Consider the following 9,277-nt stretch of genomic DNA (forward strand, 5'->3'; position numbering starts at 1 on the left):
TATTTCCAATATTCTGGGAGGTGGGTCATAGAGGATCCTGCTGTGATTTACGTCGGAGAGTGTTTTGCCTATGTTCTCCTCTAGGAGTTTTATAGTTTCTGGTCTTACATTTAGATCTTTAATCCATTTTGAGTTTATTTTTGTGTATGGTGTTAGAAAGTGTTCTAGTTTCATTCTTTTACAAGTGGTTGACCAGTTTTCCCAGCACCACTTGTTAAAGAGGTTGTCTTTTTTCCATTGTATATCCTTGCCTCCTTTGTCGAAGATAAGGTGTCCGTAGGTTCGTGGATTTATCTCTGGGCTTTCTATTCTGTTCCATTGATCTATATTTCTGTCTTTGTGCCAGTACCATACTGTCTTGATGACTGTGGCTTTGTAGTATAGTCTGAAGTCAGGCAGGTTGAATCCTCCAGTTCAATTCTTCTTTCTCAAGATTACTTTGGCTATTCAAGGTTTTTTGTATTTCCATATAAATTGAGAAATTATTTGTTCTAGTTCTGTGAAAAATACTGTTGGTAGCATAATAGGGATTGCACTGAATCTATAGGTTGCTTTGGGTAGTATAGCCATTTTGACAATATTGATTATTCCAATCCATGAACACAGTATGTTTCTCCATCTGTTTGTGTCCTCTTTGATTTCTTTCATCAGTGTTTTATAGTTTTCTATGTATAGGTCTTTTGTTTCGTTAGGTAGATATACTCCTAAGTATTTTATTCTTTTTGTTGCAGTGGTGAATGGTATTGTTTCCTTAATTTCTCTTTCTGTTTTCTCATTGTTAGTGTATAGGAATGCAAGGGATTTCTGTGTGTTTATTTTATATCCTGCAACTTTACTATATTCGTTGATTAGCTCTAGTAATTTTCTGGTAGAGTCTTTAGGGTTTTCTATATAGAGGATCATGTCATCTGCAAACAGCGAGAGTTTCACTTCTTCTTTTCCTATCCGGATTCCTTTTACTTCTTCTTCTGCTCTGATTGCTGTGGCCAAAACTTCCAAAACTATGTTGAATAGTAGTGGTGAGAGTGGGCACCCTTGTCTTGTTCCTGATTTCAGGGGAAATGCTTTCAATTTTTCACCATTTAGGGTAATGCTTGCTGTGGGTTTGTCATATATAGCTTTTATTATGTTGAGGTATGTTCCTTCTATTCCTGCTTTCTGGAGAGTTTTAATCATGAATGGGTGTTGAATTTTGTCAAAGGCTTTCTCTGCATCTATTGAGATAATCATATGGTTTTTATCTTTCAATTTGTTAATGTGGTGTATTACATTGATTGATTTGTAGATATCAATTAGGTCTAGCTGTTCCATTGTGTCATTTAAAGTTTGTGTTTCCTTGTTAATTTTCTGTTTAGTTGATCTATCCATAGTTGTGAGTGGGGTATTAAAGTCTCCCACTATTATTGTGTTACTATTAATTTCCTCTTTCATACTCGTTAGTGTTTGCCGTACATATTGCGGTGCTCCTATGTTGGGTGCATATATATTTATAATTGCTTTATCTTCTTCTTGGATTGATCCTTTGATCATTATGTAGTGTCCTTCTTTGTCTCTTTTCACATCCTTTATTTGAAAGTCTATTTTATCTGATATGAGTATTGCGACTCCTGCTTTCTTTTGGTCTCCGTTTGCATGAAATATTTTTTTCCAGCCCTTCACTTTTAGTCTGTATGTGTCTCTTGTTTTGAGGTGGGTCTCCTGTAGACAGCATATATAGGGGTCTTGTTTTTGTATCCATTCAGCCAGTCTTTGTCTTTTGGTTGGGGCCTTCAACCCATTTACATTTAAGGTAATTATTGATAGGTATGGTCCCGTTGCCATTTACTTTGTTGTTTTGGGTTCATGTTTATATAACCTTTCTGTGTTTCCTGTCTAGAGAAGATCCTTTAGCATTTGTTGAAGAGCTGGTTTGGTGGTGCTGAATTCTCTCAGCTTTTGCTTGTCTGTAAAGCTTTTGAATTCTCCTTCATATCTGAATGAGATCCTTGCTGGGTACAGTAATCTAGGTTGTAGGTTATTCTCTTTCATTACTTTCAGTATGTCCTGCCATTCCCTTCTGGCCTGGAGGGTTTCTATTGATAGATCAGCTGTTATCCTTATGGGAATCCCTTTGTGTGTTATTTGTTGTTTCTCCCTTGCTGCTTTTAATATTCTTTGTGTTTTATCTTTGTTAATTTGATTAATATGTGTCTTGGGGTGTTTCGCCTTGGATTTATCCTGTTTGGGACTTTCTGGGTTTCTTGGACTTGGGTGGCTATTTCCTTCCCCATTTTAGGGAAGTTTTCAGCTATTATCTTCTCGAGTATTTTCTCATGGCCTTTCTTTTTGTCTTCTTCTCCTGGGACTCCTATGATTCGAATGTTGGGGCGTTTCACATTGTCCCCGAGGTCCCTGAGGTTACCCTCATTTCTTTTTATTCTTTTTTCCTCTCTGCTTCATTTATTTCCACCATTTTATCTTCTACCTCACTTATCCTATCTTCTGTCTCCATTATTCTACTCTTGGTTCCCTCCAGAGTGTTTTTGATCTCATTTATTGCATTATTCATTTTTAATTGACTCTTTTTTATTTCTTCTAGGTCTTTATTAAACATTTCTTGCATCTTTTCAATCTTTGTCTCCAGGCTATTTATCTGTAACTCCATTTTGTTTTCAAGATTTGGATCATTTTTATTATCATTATCTAAATTCTTTTTCAGGTAGATTCCCTATCTCCTCCTCTTTTGTTTGACTTGGTGGGCATTTTTCATGCTCCTTTACCTGCTGGGTATTTCTCTGCCTTTTCATCTTGTTTAGATTGCTGTGTCTGGGGTGGGCTTTCTGTATTCTGGAGGTCTGTGGTTCCTTTTTATTGTGGAGGTTTCACCCAGTGGGTGGGGTTGGACGATTGGCTTGTCAAGGTTTCCTGGTTAGGGAAGTTTGTGTCAGTGTTCTAGTGCATGGAACTGGATTTCTTCTCTCTGGAGTACAATGGAGTGCTCAGTAATGAGTTTTGAGATGGGTCTGTGTTATGTGTGACTTTGGGCAGCCTGTAAGTTGATGCTCAGGGTTATGTTCCTGCGTTGCTGGAGAATTTGCGTGGTATGTCTTGCTCTGAAACTTACTGGCTCTTGGGTGGTGGTTGGTTTCAGTGTAGGTATGGAGGCTTTTGGATGGTCTCTTGTTATTTAATGTTCCCTGTAGTCAGGAGTTTTCTGGTGTTCTCAGGTTTTGGGCTTAAGTCTCCTGCCTCTGGATTTCAGTTTTATTCTTTCAGTAGTCTCAAGACTTCTCCAACTATACAGCACTGATAATAAAACTTCTAGGTTAATGGTGAAAAGATTCTCCCCCGTGAGGGACACCCAGAGAGGTTCACAGAGTTACATGAAGAAGAGGAGAAGGGAGGAGGGAGATAAGATGAGCAGGAGGAGAAAAAGGGGGACTCAAGAGGAGAGAGACAGATCTATGCAGTTGTCTGTTCCCAAAGTGTTCTCCGTAGCCCAGACACCCACAAAGATCACAGAAATTGGATTGGGAAGAGAAGGGGAAGGGAGGAAATAGAGGTGTCTGAGGTAGAAAATGGAGAGTCAGAAGTGGGAGAGAGTAATCAACACACTCCTGAATAAAAAGTGGAACTGAATATTGGATTCTTAAATGTCCAAAAATTTATATCACATACTGAAAAACAAAGATAAAAATCTAGAGTAGAGGTTAGACTCTTAAAAATATAATATTAAAAACAAAAACACAAAAAATTTTAGAAATATATATGAAGTTCGGTTTAAAAATAGGGCTTGTCTTTTTTTTTTTTTGCAAGGTTATGGTGAAATGAAAATGAAAATTAAGGAGTAGTAGAGGAGTAATAGAGGACTTTAAAAGAAAGAAAAGAAAAGAAAAAAAAAGAAAAATAAACAAGAAAAAGTTTTTTTTCCTAATTAAAAAAAAATCGTAAAAATATATGAAAATGAAAGTTAAGTAGTAATGGGGGAGTAATAGGAAATTTTAAAAGAAAATAAAAGAGAAAAAATAAAAAAGCAAAGAAAAAAAATTTTTTTTATCTAATTAAAAAAAAAAAGGTAAAAATATATCTAGGAATTTCTCTGGCACTGTTGCGGTCACTGTGGGTTCGGTTCAGCTTCAGATAGCTCCTCGTTCCAGCTTACACTTCTCAATATCTATCTATATATATATATAGGCCCCTTCCGGTGTAGTCGGTGTTACCTACAGGGATTTTAATCTGTTGCAACGGTCCCTTCTGAAATGGTTCCCTTTGTTTATTTGGCTTCTGTTTTCCGTTCTCTTCAGAGCCTCATTTCCTCCCTGACACAGGCAGGCGGAGGTGGACTCTTATTCAGGTTGCTAGTTCCATCGCGCTGCGGGGAGGGAGGGGCGCTGCTTTCCCCGTCTACGCTGCTCAGGCTCCCGGCTGCTCTATATGGAGCGTGCGCTGCGCTGCGCGCGGTTCCAGCCCTCGGGTGTTCCACAAAAGCGCGGCCTTGGTTGCCCCTGCGTTTTGTGCCTTCCCTGGCCCAGCAGCTCAGGCAGCCAGGAGCTTGACGGGCGCACTCTCCCCGGGTGCCGCGCGCCTTCTCCCCTCAGCGTCCGCAGCCCCAGTCCCCGCCCGCGCCGGTCTGGTGCGTGCGCCCTGTGTTTAGCCGCGACCCTCCCGGTGGATGTCGACCATCCAGAATCTCAGGAAGTCTTTGGTTAGAAACTGGAGGCCTGTTTGCAGTGCGGTAGGGGATGCCGCCTCTGGGGCCGAGCCTGCCCCTTTCCCTTCTCCCCTGCCTCCTGCCTCCGGCGGGGCTGGGCCGGTCAGCAGCAGGCTAGCTCCTCTGGACTTGCTCAGACCCTTTGTTCTGCAAACGGCCGGCAGTGTGTTCGGGCCGGTTAATTTTCTCTTTCTTTTTTGCTGTCCCACAGTTTAAGCTCCCTCCGATTGCCCTCAGGACACTCAGGCCCGGTCCTTACCCTAAGCAATGCTGCCCGCTCCTCTCCGTTCGCCCCCACTTGCTGGTGGCGGATGCGGGCATCTGGGGTACTTTTCTGCTGGGAGTTGCTTTTAGGCACGTAATCTGTGGGTTTTATTTATTTATTTTTCCTCCCAGTTAGGTTGGCCTCTGAGATTCGAAAACTTCCCCCAGACCCGCCAGTGCGAGGGTTTCCTGGTGTTTGGAAACTTCTTCTATTAAGACTCCCTTCCTGGGACGGGTCTCTGTCCCTAGCTCTTTTGTCTCTCTTTTTATCTTTTATATTTTGTCCTACCTCCTTTGGAAGACAATGGGCTGCTTTTCTGGGCACCTGATGTCCTCAGCTAGCGATCAGAAGTTGTTTTGTGAAGTTTGCTCTGCATTGAATTGTTCTTTCGATGAATTTGTAGGGGAGAAAGTGGTCTCCCCCTCCTATTCCTCTGCCATTTTGGCTCCTCCCTCGCATCTTTTAATTTCATGGGGGCATTCAACATCTGAAGTGATTCTGGAGCCCAAGAAAATGAAATCTGTCACCATTTCCACTTTTTCCCCGTCTCTTTGCCATGAAGTGATGGGACTGGATGCCATGATCTGAGGTTTTGAATGTTGAGCTTTAAGCCAGCTTTTTCATTCTCCTCTTTCACCCTCATCAAGAGGTTCTTTAGCTACCCTTCACCTTCTGCCATTAGTGTGGTATCATCTGCATATCTGAGATTGTTGATATTTCTCCAGACAATCTTGACTCTAGCTTGTGCTTCACCCAGCCTGACATTTCACATGATGTACTCTGCATGTGAATTAAATAAGCAGGGTGACAATGTACTGCCTTGACGTACTCCTTTCCTAATTTTGAACCAGTCCATTGTTCCATGTCCAATTCTAACTGTTGCTTCTTGACCTGTATACAGGTTTCTCAGGAGGCAGGTCAGGTGGTCTGGTATTCCCATCTCTTTAGGAATTTTCAAGTTTGCTGTGATCCACACAGTCAAAGGCTTTAGTGTAGTCAATGAAGCAGAAGTAGATTTTTTTTCTTGAAATTACCTTGCTTTTTCTATGATCCGGTGGATGTTGGCAATTTGATCTCTGGTTCCTCTGCTTTTTCTGAATCCAACTTGTATATCTGGAAGTTCTAGGTTCACATATTGTTGAAGCCTAGTTTGAAGGACTTTGAGCATTACTTTGCTAGCATGTGAAATGAGTGCAATTGTGCGGTAGTTTGAACATTCTTTGGAATTGGAATGAAAATTGACCTTTTCTAGTCCTGTGGCAACTGCTGAGTTTTCCAAATTTGCTGGCATATTGAGTGCAGCACTTTCACAGTGTCATCTTTTAGGATTAGAAATAGTTTAGCTGAAATTCCATCACCTCCACCAGCTTTGTTTGTAGTGATGCTTCCTAAGACCCACTTAACTTCACATTCCAGGATGTCTGGCTCTAGGTAAGTGAACACACTATTGTGGTTATCCGGGTTTAAGACCTTTTCTTTGTACAATTCAGTGTATTGTTGCCACCTCTTCTTAGTCTCTTCTGCTTCTGTTAGGTCCTTGCCATTTCTTTCCTTTACTGAGCCCATCTTTGCATGAAATGTTCCCTTGGCATCTCTGATTTTCTTGAAGAGATCTCTAGTCTTTCCTGTTCTATTGTTTTCCTCTATTTCTTTGCATTGTTTCCTTAAGAAGGCTTTCTTATCTTTCCTTGCTATTCTCTGGAACTCAACATTCAGTTGAGTATACCTTTCTCCTTTGCCTTTTCCTTCTTCTTTTTTCAATTATTTGTAAGGCCTCCTCAGACAACCTTTTTGCCTTCTTGCATTTCTTTTTCTTGGGGATGGTTTTAATCACCACGTCCTGTACAATGTCATGAACCTCCATCCATAGTTCTTCAGGCACTCTGTCTACCAGATCTAGTCCCTTGAATTCATTCGTCACCTCCACTGTATAATCATAAGGGATTTGATTGAGGTCCTACCTGAATGGCCTAGTGGTTTTCCCTACTTTCTTCAATCTGAGCCTGAATTTTGCAATTAGAAGCTGATGATCTGAGTCAGAGTCAGCTCCTGGTCTTGTTTTGCTGACTGTATAAAGCTTCTTTATATTTGTCTGCAAAGAATATAAACAATCTGATTTTGGTATTGACCATCTGGTGATATCTATGTGTAGAGTCATCTCTTGTCCTCTTGGAAGAGGGCGTTTGCTATGGCCAGTGTGTTCTCTTGGCAAAACTCTCCTAGCCTTTGCCCTGCTTCATTCTGTATTCCAAGGTCAAACTTGCTTTGTTACTTCAGGTATCTCTTGACTTCCTACTTTTGCATTCCAGTCCCCTGTGTTGAAAAGGACATCTTTTTTGGTGGTAATTCTAGGAGGTCTTATAGGTCTTCATAGAATCGTTCAACTTCAGCTTCTTTGGCTTTAGTGGTTGGGGCATAGATTTAGGTTATGGTGATGTTAAATAGTTTGCCTTGGAAACGAACAGAGATCATTCTGTCATTTTTGAGACTGCACCCAAGTACTGCATTCGGACTCTTTTGTTGACTATGAGGGCTACTCCATTCCTTCTAAGGATTCTTGGCCACAGTAGTAGATATAATGGTCATCTGAATTAAATTTGCCGGTTCTGGTCCATTTTAGCTTGCTGATTTCTAAAACGTCAATGTTCACTCTTGCCATCTCCTGTTTGACCACATCCAATTTACCGTAATTCATGGACCTAACACTCCAGCTTCCTATGCAATAGTGTCCTTGATAGCATCAGACTTTATTTTCACCACCAGACACACCCACAACTGGGCACCATTTCTGCTTTGGCTCAGCCTCTTCGTTCTTTCTGGAGCTATTTCTCCACTTTTCCCCAGTAGCACATTGGACACCTACTGATGTGGGGGGTTCATCTCAGTGTCATATCCTTCTGCCTTTTCGTACATGGGTTTCTCAAGGAAAGAATTTGCCATTCCTTTCTCCATGGACCACATTTTGTGAGGCCCTGACTCAGCGTAGCTGGCTGACACGCCCGGTGCCCGGGCTGTCCCACTGCTGCTCCTCATTAAGTGTGTAAACCTTCACAGGCCGTTGGATGTTGGTCAACATGTGCCTTGGAGGGCTGAGGCAGAGGCCCTGCTGGAGGCTCCAGGAAGGGGGTCTGGGGAAGGCTGGAGCCGATGTTGGAGGATGCCCAGGAACAGAGGGCACCCTGCTGTGGTTCACAGATTTCTTTGTCCGATAAATTTTTAAGGAGACAACTAAACAAGTAGCAAATGAAGTTGTTTTATTTTTAAACTCAAAATATCTCCATTAACTGCCTTTTTAAAACAAGTTCAGAGTTTCAACTCTTTGAAAGGAATTTTGAAGCAAACTTGCAAGTTAGGGGGCTTCCCTGATGGCTCAGATGGTAAAGAACCCGCCTGCTATGCAGGAGACCCGGGTTCGATCCCTGGGTTGGGAAGATCCCCTGGAGAAGCGCAGAGCAACCCACTGCAGTATTCTTGCCTGGAAAATCCCAGGGGCAGAGGAGCCTGGCGGGCTACAGTGCACGGGGTCGCAAAGAATGGGACACAACTAAGCAACTAAGCACATGCAAGTTAAGACCCCTGAACTGTGGGTTAATGGCGAGTCCATTTGTCCTGTTGTTCAGGCCCAAAACTTAATGTCAGTCCTGACCCCTATTTCTCTTGCACACACAGGTAACCCGTCAGCTCTTGCTTGCAAAATATGCAGACTCTTCTCAGCACCTTCCCTGCCACAGTCCTGGCCTAAGCCACCGTGCTGTCTCAGGGGGGCTGTGGCAAGGCACCTCCACCCGGTCTCCCTACTTCCCCAGGCCCTTTACAATCTACTGTTTCTAATCTGGCAAACGAAGGGGGCCCATTCCTACTCCATGGCTCTCTTTCTCTCTTTTCAACTATTTGTTAAGCCTCTGTTTATTTTTAATCGAAAGATAGGGCCTACCCAGGTGGTGCTAAAGGTAAAGACTCTTCCTGCCAATGCAGGAGATACAAGAGACATGGGTTCAATTCCTGGGTCGGGATGATTCCCTGGAGGAGGAAATGGCAACCTGCTCCAGTATTTTTACTTGGAAAATTCCATGGACAGAAGAGCCTGGTGGGCTATAGTTCACGGGGCCACAGAGTCAGACATGACTGAGCTACTGAGCAGACACAATCGGAGGATAATTGCTTTACAAGATTGTGCTGGTTTCGGCAATACATCAGCGTAAATCAGCATGGTGCTCTTTCTTGCTCTGGGATAAGATCCTCGGGGTCTCCCCTGTCCCTGCACCCCACACTCACACACAGTTTCACTTACCTCCTGCTCTCTGTCACCTCTTGCAGGACCT

Source organism: Cervus canadensis, chromosome 33, assembly GCF_019320065.1.
Source record: "Cervus canadensis isolate Bull #8, Minnesota chromosome 33, ASM1932006v1, whole genome shotgun sequence".
Lineage (NCBI taxonomy): Eukaryota > Metazoa > Chordata > Mammalia > Artiodactyla > Cervidae > Cervus > Cervus canadensis.